Source organism: Athene noctua, chromosome 6 (genome assembly GCF_965140245.1).
Source record: "Athene noctua chromosome 6, bAthNoc1.hap1.1, whole genome shotgun sequence".
Classification (NCBI taxonomy): Eukaryota; Metazoa; Chordata; class Aves; order Strigiformes; family Strigidae; genus Athene; species Athene noctua.
Window position 1 is genome coordinate 568,472 of NC_134042.1, and position 12,695 is coordinate 581,166.

A 12,695-nucleotide genomic window follows, 5' to 3' on the forward strand; every position below is an offset into this window, starting at 1 on the left:
AGCGGTGCCACCCCCGGCCCCGAGCAGCCGCCGGCCCCGCACCCACGGGGGCCGGAGCTCCGTCACCTCCGAGCCCGGCAGCCGGCGGCTGGGGACACCCTTGGGACCCGTCACCTGTGTCCCCACGGGGGACAGTCCCCAGAGCACACCCAGGGCCCTTCCCTCCCACCCGCCTCAGTTTCCCCGCCCGGAGGGTCGGGCTCTGCGGGCGCCCACGCCTCGGGACAGCCCGGGTGACACTCGCGTGGCCAAGCACCCACCCCCCAGGAGCACCCATCGGGGTCAACCGCGGGGTTGCAGGACAGGATGTCACCGCCGGTGGCAAAGGCCATGGTGACAATGGGGCACCCACGGGTGCCACCGCGGGGACGGCCGGGCCACGCTAAGGGGTGACAGCCACACAAAAGAGCCGTCCCCGGGGGGCTGAGCACCGGCGGGCTCGTGACACGGGGACACACGGCTGCGCCCGCTCCGCCGCCTGCCATCTCCATCAGCCTCGGCGGGGACAGCAGGACGCGATGGCAAGTGACAGCCGCCGCCAGCGCCGGGGGTGAGCGAAGGACACAGGGACGGGAGGGGGACACGTGGGGGGACAGGGTGGGACACACACACACACACACACACACACACACACACACACACGCAGCCGGGGCTTTGGTGGCCCCAGGTGACAACACCAAGGTGGTGTCAACCCTGGTGGCACTTATGGGGTCCATGAGGTCATCGCCCAACCCCCCAATCCCACCCTGGGGGCACGTCCCCTTCCTGTGTCACACCCGCGCGGTGTCTCCAGACTCCAGGGGACAAGCGGGGGACAGACCCCAGCCCGCCAACCCAAAAGGGGGGGGACCAAGGGGACACTTGGCAGCCCATCGATCACCCCTGCATCCCAACCCAGCTCCCGCAGAGCCTTTAATTTAATCAGTGTGCAAAAATCAATTAGCCAGCTTTAAGGAGGCAATTATTCCCGGGCCTTAACGAGGCTTGGGGGGGGGGAGAGTATTTTGGGGTGGGAGTGCTGTCAGCCCCGTGACCCCCCCCAAGCTGTCCTGTCATGTCATTGGCTCCTTCCTGGTTCTTCTCTCCATCGTGTGCGTGTCCCCCCCCGACTCCTCGTTATCTTTCTTTTTTAACGAGAGCCTAAAAATACGCCTCGGCGAGGTCACGGGCTGCGTGAGTCACCCGCCAGCGCTGCGCTGCGGTGCCCGGGGTGGGCAAGGGGCTCTGCGTGGGGACGGGGTGGCTGTGGCAGGACACAGGGGGGACACAGACACGCCCCGGTTGCATCAGGGCACTCGTGTCACAGGGAGGGTGAGGGGACATCCTCGGCGCTGGTCACAGTGTCCTCGAGTGATGGGACCACAGCCCCAGGCCACCCCATTGCCACAGGTCATTGTGTCCCCACGGTACGGCCATCGGATCGGAACATCTCACCACCCGGGGCCGGCACGTCGCCACGGCACGGCCAGCGGCCCGGAACATCTCACCCCCCGGGGCCACCACGTCGCCACGGCACGGGCAGCGGACCGGAACATCTCACCAGCCTGGGCCGGCACGTCGCCACGGCACGGCCGGCAGATCGGAACATCTCACCACCCGGGGCCGGCATGTCGCCACGGCACGGCCAGCGGACCGGAACATCTCACCACCCGGGGCCGGCACGTCTCCACGGCACGGTCAGCGGACCGTAACATCTCACCACTCTGGGCCGGCATGTCGCCGCGGCACGGCCAGCGGCCCGGACCATCTCACCACCCGGGGCCGGTACGTCGCCACGGCACGGCCAGCGAACCGGAACATCTCACGAGCCGGGGCCGGCACGTCGCCACGGCACGGCCAGCGGACCGGAACATCTCACCACCCTGGACCGGCACGTTGCCACGGCACGGCCAGCGGACCGGAACATCTCACGAGCCGGGGCCGGCACGTCGCCACGGCACGGCCAGCGGACCGGAACATCTCACCCCCCGGGGCGGGCACGTCGCCACGGCACAGCCAGCGACCCAGAACATCTCACCACCCGGGGCCAGCACGTTGCCACGGCACGGCCAGCGGCCCGGAATATCTCACCACCCGTGACCGGCACGTCGCCACGGCACGGCCAGAGATCCGGAATATCTCAGCCCCCTGGGACGACACGTCGCCACGGCACGGCCAGCGGACCAGAACATCTCACCACCATGGGAAAGCACGTCGACACGGCAAGGCCAGCGGACCGGAACATCTCACAACCCGGGGCCGGCACGTCGCCACGGCACGGCCAGCGGCCCGGAACATCTCACAACCCGGGGCCGGCACGTCGCCATGGCACGGCCAGCGGCCCGGAACATCTCACCGCCCGGGACCGGCACGTCGCCACGGCACGGCCAGCGGACCGGAACATCTCACCACCACACGGGACCGGCACGTCGCCACGGCACGGCCAGCGGACCGGAACATCTCAGCACTTGGGACCGGCACGTCGCCACGGCACGGCCAGCGGACCGGAGCATCTCACCCCCCTAGGCCGGCACGTCGCCAGGGCACGGCCAGCGGACCGGAACATCTCACGAGCCGGGGCCAGCACGTCGCCACGGCACGGCCAGCGGACCGGAACATCTCACCACCCGGGGCCGGTAGGTCGCCAAGGCACGGCAAGCGAACCGGAACATCTCACCACCCGGGGCCGGCACGTCGCCACGGCACGGCCAGCGAACCGGAATATCTCACCTCCCAGGGCCAGCACGTCGCCACGGCACGGCCAGAGGCCCGGAACATCTCACCATTCCGGGCTGGAGCGTCGCCACGGAACGGCCAGCGGCCCGGAATATCTCACCAACCGGGACCAGCACGTCGCCACGGCACGGCAAGCGGCCCGGAATATCTCAGCCACCCGGGACCGGCACGTCGCCACGGCACGGCCAGCGGCCCGGAATATCTCACCACCCGGGACCGGCACGTCGCCACGTCACGGCCAGCGGCCCAGAACATCTCAAAACCCTGGGCTGGCACGTCGCCACGGCACGGCCAGCGGCCAGGAACATCTCAAAACCCTGGGCTGGCACGTCGCCACGGCACGGCCAGCGGACCGCAACATCTCACGAGCCGGGGCCGGCACGTCGCCACGGCACGGCCAGCGGACCGGAACATCTCACCCCCCGGGGCGGGCACGTCGCCACGGCACAGCCAGCGACCCAGAACATCTCACCACCCGGGGCCAGCACGTTGCCACGGCACGGCCAGCGGCCCGGAATATCTCACCACCCGTGACCGGCACGTCGCCACGGCACGGCCAGCGGCCCGGAACATCTCGCCACCCAAGGCCAGCACATCGCCACGACACGGCCAGCGGCCCGGAACATCTCACCACCCGGGACCGGCACATCGCCACGGCACGGCCAGTGGCCCAGAACATCTCAACACCCTGCGCCAGCACGTCGCCACAGCACGGCCAGCGTACCGGAACATCCCACCTCCCGGGGCCAGCACGTGGCCACGGCACGGCCAGCAGACCGGAGCATCTCACCCCCCTGGGCCGGCGCGTCGCCACGGCACGGCCAGCGGACCGGAACATCTCACCGCCCGGGGCCAGAACGTTGCCACGGCACGGCCAGCGGCCCGGAACATCTCACCCCCCTGGGCCGGCACGTCGCCACGGCACGGCCAGCAACCAGGAATATCTCAGCCCCCAGGGACGACACGTCGCGATGGCACGGCCATTGGACCGGAACATCTCAAAACCCGGGGCCGGCACGTCGCCACGGCAACGCCAGCGGCCCGGAACATCTCACCACCCGGGACCGGCACGTCGCCACGGCACGGCCAGCGGACCGGAACATCTCAGCACCCGGGGCCGGCACGTCGCAACGGCACGGCCAGCGGACCGGAACATCTCACTACCCGGAACCGGCACGTCGCCTCGGCACGGCCAGCGGCCCGGAACATCTCACCACCCGGGGCCGGCACGTCGCCACGGCACGGCCAGCGGACCGGAATATCTCAGCACCCGGGGCCGGCACGTCGCAACGGCACAGCCAGCGGACCGGAGCATCTCACCACCCTGGGCCGGCACGTCGCCACGGCACGGCCAGCGGACCGGATCATCTCAGCACCCGGGGCCGGCACGTCGCCACGGCAACGCCAGCGGCCCAGAACATCTCACCGCCCGGGGCCGGCACGTCGCCACGGCACGGCCAGCGGCCCAGAACATCTCACCACCCTGGACCGGCACGTCGCCACGGCACGGCCAGCGAACCGGAACATCTCACCACCCGTGGACGGCACGTCGCCATGGCAACACCAGCGGCCCAGAACATCTCACCACCCAGGACCGGCACGTCGCCACGGCACGGCCAGCGGCCCGGAATATCTCAGCCACCTGGGGCGACACGTCGCCACGGCACGGCCAGCGGCCCGGAATATCTCACCACCCGGGACCGGCACGTCGCCACGGCAAGACCAGCGGCCCGGAACATCTCACCACCCGGGACCGGCACGTCGCCACGGCACGGCCAGCGGCCCGGAATATCTCACCACCCGGGGCCGGCACGTCGCCACGGCACGGCCAGCGAACCGGAACATCCCACCTCCCGGGGCCAGCACGTCGCCACGGCATGGCCAGCGGACCGGAACATCCCACCTCCCGGGGCCGGCACGTCGCCACGGCACGGCCAGCGGACCGGAACATCTCACTACCCGGGACCGGCACGTCGCCACGGCACGGCCAGCGGCCCGGAACATCTCAACACCGGGGCCGGCACGTCGCCACGGCACGGCCAGCGAACCGGAACATCTCACCACCCTGGCCCGTCATTTCGCCACGGCACGGCCAACGGACCGGAACATCTCACCACCCTGGGCCGGTACGTCGCCATGGCACGGCCAGCAGCCCGGAATATCTCATACCCTGGGCCATCACGTCTCCACGGCACGGCCAGCGGCCCGGAACATCTCACCACCCGGGACCGGCACGTCGCCACGGCACGGCCAGCGGCCCGGAACATCTCACCGCCCGGGACCGGCACGTCGCCACGGCACGGCCAGCGGCCCGGAACATCTCACTATCCCGGACCGGCACGTCGCCACGGCACGGCCAGCGGCCCGAAACATCTCACCACCCGGGGCCGGCACGTCGCCACGGCACGGCCAGCGGACCGGAACATCTCACCACCGTTGGCCGGCACGTCGCCACGGCAACGCCAGCGGCCCGGAACATCTCAACACCCGGGAACGGCACGTCGCAACGGCACGGCCAGCGGACCGGAACATCTCAGCACCCGTGGCCGGCACGTCGCCACGGCAACGCCAGCGGCCCGTAACATCTCACCACCCGGGGCCGGCACGTCGCCACGTCACGGCCAGCGAACCGGAACATCTCACCACCCTGGCCCGTCACGTCGACACGGCACGGCCAGCGGCCCGGAACATCTCACCACCCGGGACCGGCACGTCGCCACGGCACGGCCAGCAGACCGGAGCATCTCACCACCCGGGGCCGGCACGTCGCCACGGCACGGCCAGCGGCCCGGAACATCTCGCCACCCGAGGCGAGCACGTCGCCACGACACAGCCAGCGGCCCGGAATATCTCACCACGCGGGACCAGCACATCGCCACGGCACGGCCAGTGGCCCAGAACATCTCACCACCCGGGACCGGCACGTCGCCACGGCACGGCCAGCGGACCGGAACATCTCAGCACCCGGGTCCGGCACGTCGCCATGGCAAGGCCAGCGGCCCGGAACATCTCAGCACCCGGGCCTGGCACGTCGCCACGGCAGGGCCAGCGAACCGGAATATCTCACCACCCAGGACCGGCACGTCGCCACGGCACGGCCAACGGACAGGAACATCTCACAACCCGGGGCCGGCACGTCGCCACGGCACGGCCAGCGAACCGGAATATCTCACCACCCGGGACCGGCACGTCGCCACGGCACGGCCAGCGGACCGGAACATCTCACTACCCGGAACCGGCACGTCGCCTCGGCACGGCCAGTGGCCCGGAACATCTCACCACCCGGGGCCGGCACGTCGCCACAGCATGGCCAGCGGCCCGGAACATCTCACCACCCGGGGCCGGCACGTCGCCACAGCATGGCCAGCGGCCCGGAACATCTCACCACCCGGGGCCGGCACGTCGCCACGGCACAGCCAGCGGACCGGAACATCTCACCACCCGGGGCCGGCACGTCGCCACGGCACGGCCAGCGGACCGGAACATCCACCACCCGGGGCCGGCACGTCGCCACGGCACGGCCAGCGGCCCGGAACATCTCAGCACCCGGAACCGGCACGTCGCCTCGGCACGGCCAGCGGCCCGGAACATCTCACCACCCGGGGCCGGCACATCGCCACGGCACGGCCAGCGGACCGGAACATCTCACTACCCGGGACCGGCACGTCGCCACGGCACGGCCAGCGGCCCGGAACATCTCAACAACGGGGCCGGCACGTCGCCATGGCACGGCCAGCAGCCCGGAATATGTCTGCCCCCTGGGTCGACACGTCGCCACGGCACGGCCAGCGGCCCGGAACATCTCATACCCTGGGCCATCACGTCTCCACGGCACGGCCAGCGGCCCGGAACATCTCACCACCCGGGACCGGCACGTCGCCACGGCACGGCCAGCGTCCCGGAACATCTCACCGCCCGGACCGGCACGTCGCCACGGCACGGCCAGCGGCCCGGAACATCTCACTATCCGGGACCGGCACGTCGCCACGGCACGGCCAGCAGATCGGAACATCTCACTGCCCGGAACCGGCACGTCGCCACGGCACGGCCAGCGGCCCGAAACATCTCACCACCCAGGGCCGGCACGTCGCGACGGCATGGCCAGCGGACCGTAACATCTCACCTCCCATGGCCAGCACGTCGCCATGGCAACACCAGCGGCCCGGAACATCTCACCACCCAGGACCGGCACGTCGCCACGGCACGGCCAGCGGACCGGAATATCTCAGCACCCGGGGCCGGCACGTCGCAACGGCACAGCCAGCGGACCGGAATATCTCAGCCACCTGGGGCAACACGTCGCCACGGCACGGCCAGCGGCCCGGAATATCTCACCACCCGGGACCGGCACGTCACCACGGAAAGGCCAGCGGCCCGGAACATCTCATACCCTGGGCCATCACGTCGCCACGGCACGGCCAGCGGCCCGGAATATCTCAGCCACCTGGGGCAACATGTCGCCACGGCACGGCCAGCGGCCCGGAACATCTCACCACCCGGGGCCGGCACGTCGCCACTGCACGGCCAGCGGACCGGAACATCTCACCACCCGGGGCCGGCACGTCGCCAAGGCATGGCCAGCGGCCCGGAACATCTCACCACCCGGGGTCGGCACGTCGCCACGGCACGGCCAGCGGACCGGAACATCTCACCACCCGGGGCCGGCACGTCGCCACAGCACGGCCAGCGGACCGGAACATCCACCACACGGGGCCGGCACGTCGCCACGGCACGGCCAGCGGCCCGGAACATCTCGCCACCCGAGGCGAGCACGTCGCCACGACACGGCCAGCGGCCCGGAACATCTCACCACGCGGGACCAGCACATCGCCACGGCACGGCCAGTGGCCCAGAACATCTCACCACCCGGGGCCGGCACGTCGCCTCGGCACGGCCAGCGGACCGGAACATATCACTACCCGGAAACGGCACGTCGCCTCGGCACGGCCAGCGGCCCGGAACATCTCACCACCCGGGGCCGGCACGTCGCCACGGCACGGCCAGCGGACCGGAACATCTCACCACCCTGGGCCGGCACGTCGCCACAGCATGGCCAGCGGCCCGGAACATCTCACCACCCGGGGCCGGCACGTCGCCACGGCACAGCCAGCGGATCGGAGCATCTCACCACCCGGGGCCGGCACGTCGCCACGGCACGGCCAGCGGCCCGGAACATCTCGCCACCCGAGGCGAGCACGTCGCCACGACACAGCCAGTGGCCCGGAATATCTCACCACGCGGGACCAGCACATCGCCACGGCACGGCCAGTGGCCCAGAACATCTCACCACCCGGGACCGGCACGTCGCCACGGCACGGCCAGCGGACCGGAACATCTCAGCACCCGGGGCCGGCACGTCGCCATGGCAAGGCGAGCGGCCCGGAACATCTCAGCACCCGTGCCCGGCACGTCGCCACGGCAGGGCCAGCGAACCGGAATATCTCACCACCCAGGACCGGCACGTCGCTACGGCACGGCCAGCGGACAGGAACATCTCACAACCCGGGGCCGGCACGTCGCCACGGCACGGCCAGCGAACCGGAATATCTCACCACCCGGGACCGGCACGTCGCCACGGCAAGGCCAGCGACCCGGAATATCTCACCACCCGGGACCGGCACGTTGCCAAGGCACGGCCAGCGGCCCGGAACATCTCACCGCCCGGGACCGGCACGTCGCCACGGCACGGCCAGCGGACCGGAACATCTCACCACCCGGGACCGGCACGTCGCCACGGCACGGCCAGCGGCCCGGAACGTCTCGCCACCCGAGGCCAGCACGTCGCCACGGCACGGCCAGCGGACCGGAACATCTCAGCACCCGGGGCCGGCACGTCGCAACGGCACAGCCAGCGGACCGTAGCATCTCACCACCCTGGGCCGGCATGTCACCACGGCACGGCCAGCGGCCCGGAACATCTCAACACCGGGGCCGGCACATCGCCACGTCACGGCCAGCGAACCGGAACATCTCACCACCCGTGGACGGCACGTCGCCATGGCAACACCAGCGGCCCTGAACATCTCACCACCCAGGACTGGCACATCGCCACGGCACGGCCAGCGGCCCGGAATATCTCAGCACCCGGGGCCGGCACGTCGCAACGGCACAGCCAGCGGACCGGAGCATCTCACCACCCTGGGCCGGCACGTCGCCACGGCACGGCCAGCGGGCCGGAATATCTCAGACACCTGGGGCGACATGTCGCCACGGCACGGCCAGCGTCCCGGAACATCTCACAGCCCGGGACCGGCACGTCGCCTCGGCACGGCCAGCGGACCGGAACATCTCACTACCCGGAACCGGCACGTCGCCTCGGCACGGCCAGCGGCCCGGAACATCTCACCACCCGGGGCCAGCACGTCGCCACGGCACGGCCAGCGGACCGGAATATCTCAGCACCCGGGGCCGGCACGTCGCAACGGCACGGCCAGCGGACCGGAGCATCTCACCACCCTGGGCCGGCACGTCGCCATGGAACGGCCAGCGGCCCGGAATATCTCAGCCACCTGGGGCGACACGTCGCCACGGCACGGCCAGCGGCCCGGAATATCTCACCACCCGGGACCGGCACGTCACCACGGCAAGGCCAGCGGCCCGGAACATCTCACACCCTCGGCCATCACGTCGCCAAGACACGGCCAGCGGCCCGGAACATCTCACCACCCTGGACCGGAACGTCGCCACAGCACGGCCATCGGCCCGGAACATCTCACCGCCCGGGACCGGCACGTCGCCACGGCACGGCTGGCGAACCGGAACATCTCACCACCCGGGACCGGCACGTCGCCACGGCACGGCCAGCGGACCGGAACATCTCACTACCCGGAACCGGCACGTCGCCTCGGCACGGCCAGCGGCCCGGAACATCTCACCACCCAGGGCCGGCACGTCGCCACGGCACGGCCAGCGGACCGGAACATCACACCAACCGGGGCCGGCACGTCGCCACAGCACGGCTGGCGAACCGGAACATCTCACCACCGGGGGCCGGCACGTCGCCACGGCAAGGCCAGCGGCCCTGAACATCTCAACACCCAGGACCGGCACGTCACCACGGCACGTCCAGCGGACCGGAATATGTCACCACCATCCGGGACCGGCACGTCGCCACGGCACGGCCAGCGGCCCGGAACATCTCACCACCCGGGGCCGGCACGTCGCCACGGAAACGCCAGCGGCCCGGAACATCTCACCACCCGGGACAGGCACGTCGCCACGGAAACGCAAGCGGCCCGGAACATCTCACCACCCGGGACAGGCACGTCGCCACGGCACGGCCAGCGGCCCGGAACATCTCGCCACCCAAAGCCAGCACGTCGCCACAGCACGGCCAGCGGCCCGGAATATCTCACCACCCAGGACCGGCACGTCGCCACGGCACGGCCAGCGGCCCGGAACATCTCACCGCCCGGGACCGGCACGTCGCTACGGCACGGACAGCGGCCCGGAACATCTCACTACCCGGAACCGGCACGTCGCCTCGGCACGGCCAGCGGCCCGGAACATCTCACTACCCGGAACCGGCACGTCGCCTCGGCACGGCCAGCGGCCCGGAACATCTAACCACCCGGGGCCGGCACGTCGCCACGGCACGGCCAGCGGCCCGGAACATCTCACTACCCGGGGCCGGCACGTCGCCACGGCATGGCCAGCGGCCCGGAACATCTCACCACCCGGGACCGGCACGTCGCCACGGCACGGCCAGCGGACCGGAACATCTCAGCACCCGGGGCCGGCATGTCGCCACGGCAACGCCAGCGGCCCGGAACATCTCACCGCCCGGGACCGGCACCTCGCCACAGCACGGCCAGAGGCCCGGAACATCTCACCGCCCGGGACCGGCACGTCGCCACGGCACGGCCAGCGGCCCGGAATATCTCAGCCACCTGGGGCAACACGTCGCCACGGCACGGCCAGCGGCCCGGAACATCTCATACCCTGGGCGATCACGTCGCCACGGCACGGCCAGCGGCCCGGAACATCTCACCACCCGGGACCTGCACGTCTCCACGGCACGGCCAGCGGCCCGGAACATCTCACCGCCCGGGACCGGCACGTCGCCACGGCACGGCCAGCGGACCGGAACATCTCACTACCCGGAACCGGCACGTCGCCTCGGCACGGCCAGCGGCCCGGAACATCTCACCAACCGGGGCCGGCACGTCGCCACAGCACGGCCGGCGAACCGGAACATCTCACCACCGGGGGCCGGCACGTCGCCACGGCAAGGCCAGCGGCCCTGAACATCTCACCACCCAGGACCGGCACGTCGCCACAGCACGGCCAGCGGCCCGGAAAATCTCACCGCCCGGGACCGGCACGTCGCCACGGCACGGCCAGCGGACCGGAATATCTCATCACCACCCGGGACTGGCACGTCGCCACGGCATGGCCAGCGGACAGGAACATCTCACTACCCGGGACCGGCACGTCGCCACCGCACGGCCAGCGGCCCGGAACATCTCACCACCCAGGGCCGGCACGTTGCCACGGCAACGCCAGCGGCCCGGAACATCTCACCACCCGGGACCGGCACGTCGCCACGGCACGGCCAGCGGCCCGGAACATCTCACCCCCCTGGCCCGTCACGTCGCCACATCACGGCCAGCGGCCCGGAACATCTCACCACCCGGGACAAGCACGTCGCCACAGCACGGCCAGCGGCCCGGAACATCTCACCGCCCGGGACAGGCACGTCGCCACGGCACGGCCAGCGGCCCGGGATATCTCACTACCCGGAACCGGCACGTCGCCTCGGCACGGCCAGCGGCCCGGAACATCTCACCACCCGGAACCGGCACGTCACCACGGCACGGCCAGCGGCCCGGAACATCTCACCACCCGGGACCGGCACGTCGCCACGGCACGGCCAGCGGACCGGAACATCCACCACCCGGGGCCGGCACGTCGCCACGGCACGGCCAGCGGACCGGAACATCCACCACCCGGGGCCGGCACGTCGCCACGGCACGGCCAGCGGCCCGGAACATCTCGCCACCCGAGGCGAGCACGTCGCCACGACACGGCCAGCGGCCCGGAACATCTCACCACGCGGGACCAGAACATCGCCACGGCACGGCCAGTGGCCCAGAACATCTCAACACCCTGGGCCAGCACGTCGCCACGGCACGGCCAGCGGACCGGAACATCCCATCTCCCGGGGCCAGCACGTAGCCACGGCACGGCCAGCGGACCGGAATATCTCACCACAACCCTGGACCGGCACGTCGCCACGGCACGGCCAGCGGCCCAGAACATCTCACCACCCGGGGCCGGCACGTCGCCACGGCAACGCCAGCGGCCCAGAACATCTCACCACCCGGGACCGGCACGTCGCCACGGCACGGCCAGCGGCCCGGAATATCTCACCACCCGGGACCGGCACGTCACCACGGCAAGGCCAGCGGCCCGGAACATCTCACACCCTCGGCCATCACGTCGCCAAGACACGGCCAGCGGCCCGGAACATCTCACCACCCTGGACCGGAACGTCGCCACAGCACGGCCATCGGCCCGGAACATCTCACCGCCCGGGACCGGCACGTCGCCACGGCACGGCTGGCGAACCGGAACATCTCACCACCCGGGACCGGCACGTCGCCACGGCACGGCCAGCGGACCGGAACATCTCACTACCCGGAACCGGCACGTCGCCTCGGCACGGCCAGCGGCCCGGAACATCTCACCACCCAGGGCCGGCACGTCGCCACGGCACGGCCAGCGGACCGGAACATCACACCAACCGGGGCCGGCACGTCGCCACAGCACGGCTGGCGAACCGGAACATCTCACCACCGGGGGCCGGCACGTCGCCACGGCAAGGCCAGCGGCCCTGAACATCTCAACACCCAGGACCGGCACGTCACCACGGCACGTCCAGCGGACCGGAATATGTCACCACCATCCGGGACCGGCACGTCGCCACGGCACGGCCAGCGGCCCGGAACATCTCACCACCCGGGGCCGGCACGTCGCCA